Source organism: Phymastichus coffea, unplaced genomic scaffold, assembly GCF_024137745.1.
Source record: "Phymastichus coffea isolate CEN01 unplaced genomic scaffold, Cenicafe_Pcof_1.1 PCOF00287, whole genome shotgun sequence".
Lineage (NCBI taxonomy): Eukaryota > Metazoa > Arthropoda > Insecta > Hymenoptera > Eulophidae > Phymastichus > Phymastichus coffea.
In genome coordinates this window covers 25,001-27,500 of record NW_026707098.1, presented here as the reverse complement: position 1 = coordinate 27,500, position 2,500 = coordinate 25,001, and positions in this window count along the sequence as shown.

Here is a 2,500-nt window from a genome sequence, read left to right as displayed (position 1 = left end):
GCGAATAAGGTCACAAAATGGGTGGTGGATCGCGTAATGGGGCAGTGCGTGAAATACGAGGAATTAATACAGGGACTGATAGTCGAGAAAGCGAAAGTGGAAGGGGAGATGAGGGGGTATGAGAAAAGTGGGAAGGAGCTAGTGAAAATGGTGGGGCGTGCATGGGGGGAGGTGAAGGAGGCACTGGAAGGCGTCGAAAGGAAGGTGGATGGACTGGAGGAGAGGATGAAAGAAGGGGGTTGGGACTCTGGAGATCCGGAGAGAAGAAGGGAGAGAATGGGTGGACTGGAAAGTGAGGGGACAGGGGTGAAGAGCGGAAAGGAGGAGGAAGGTAGAGGAAGGAGTTATGCGGTGGTGGTGAAGGGAAATGTGGAGGAACTCACAGGTGGAGAGGTGAAGAGGAGGATGGTGGAGGTAATGCCACCGACGATGGGGGTTCGGATCAAATCGATTCGGCCCGCCAGAACCGGTGGAGGACTGGTGGTAGAGGTGCCGAGTGAGGCGGAGAGGGGTCGATTCCTGGGTAACCAGGGGCTGGTGGAGGCCGGGCTGAAGGTGGAGGCGCCAAGGAAGAGGGACCCGAGGATTGTTATCTACGGGGTAGAAAAGGAGCTAAAGGATGAGGTGTTGTTAGAGGGGCTATGGCTGCAGAATTGGAAGGGAGTAATAACGGAGGAAGATTTTAGGAATAGGGTGAAGGTAGTAAGGAGGATCGCGAGAAGGGAGGATAAGACGGGAAGGATAATAGTGAGGTGCCCGGCGGTAGGGAAGAATAAGGTGGTAAAGGAGGGAAGGATATATTTGGGATTAGGGAGCTACAGGAGTGAGGAGTTCGAGGAGGTGGACAGATGCTTTAAATGCCTGGGGTATGACCACCGGGCATTTCAATGCAAGAGGGGAGTAGTATGTTTTAGATGTGGGGGGGAAGGGCATGTTGCAATAAAATGTAAAGGGAAGGAGGAATGTGGGAGATGTAGGGAGAGGGGAGAACCAGCGGAGCACTCCATAAGGTCGCGGGAGTGCCCCGAATACAAAGTAAGACTGAGATGGGCGAGGAATAGGACGGATAATGGATAGAGAGGGAAGGGAATGGGTGGGGGTTAGGCTCCTCCAGCTGAACTGTCAGCGCAGCTACGCAGTGATGAGCGACCTCGGACAGTTTGCCCTGGAGGCGGGGATACAAATTCTCATCCTCCAGGAGCCGTATGTCTGGCGTGGCTGCGTGAGGGGTTTGCCTGGGGGGGCAAGGGTGTACTTAGGGAAAAATGGGACTAGTGCAATATGTGTGATAGGGGGGGGGATAGAATGTATGCGGGTAGAGGAGTGTAAGTGGGGGGATGGGGTATGTGTGTGGGTAAAAGGGGAGGGAGGGGAGATGTATGTGGGATCTGTATACTTGAGGCCGAAAGGAAGTGTGCAAGAAGGGTTAGAATATATTGATGAGATGGTGAAGGTGGCGAGGGGCAAGAAGTTAATGATCGGGATGGATGCGAATGCCACATCATGGATGTGGCACAGCAAGGAGATAAAGAGGGGAACAGGAGCTGCAAGGAGGGGGGAAGTGGTTGAGGAATGGTTAATGCGGTCAGATTTGGAGGTCATAAACTGCCCGACAGAACAGTACACCTTCTCGGGCCCACGCGGCCAGAGTGACATTGATGTCACACTGAGTGTGGGGACCGAGGAGGGGTGTATAATAGATTGGGAGGTGAGGGAGGAATGGCCACTAGGGGACCACAATCCCATAATAATAGATATGAGGGTGAGAATCGGGAGGGGAGAGGAGATAGGAAGGAAGGACAGGAGGATTAGGTGGAGGCAGGGAAAGTGCAATTGGGACAGATACGCGGAGGGACTGAGGGAGAAAGCGGAAATGACGGGGTGGGATAACTTCGTGAATATGGAGGTAAACGGGAAAGTTGCAATATTGAGTGAATGGATAACTAGTATGAATGATGAATGCATGAAAAGAGTGAAAGGGGAGAGTAAGAAAAGAAGACTGACGTGGTGGACTGAGGAGCTAGGGGAATTGAGGAAAGAGGCTAAGAGGAGGAGGAGAGAGTACCAAAGACTGAGAAGGAGAGAAGGGGATGTAGACGGAAACAAATGGAGAGAGTGGAAAGACTGCATGCGGAAATATAAGGATAAGATTAAGGATGAGAAAGATAGAGACTGGCAGGAAACAGTGAGAAGGGAGGGAAACCGGGATCCATGGGGGAAAATATATAGGATATGTTTAGGAAAGTACGAGAAGAGTGGATTGGCGGGGTTGAGAGCAAAGAAGGGGTGGACGAGGACCTGGGAGGAGAGCGCTCTGGCTTTGCTGGAGGAATTCTTTCCGGCCTGCGAGGATAGGGATGCCGGGGGATGGGAGTGGGACGAGGAAGAAGGGACGATTTACGATGAACAGGAGTTGGATAACGCGGTGGAAAAGATGAGGATGGGAAGGACCCCGGGGATTGATGGGATAACGAATGAGATGGTGAAGGCAGCTTATGAT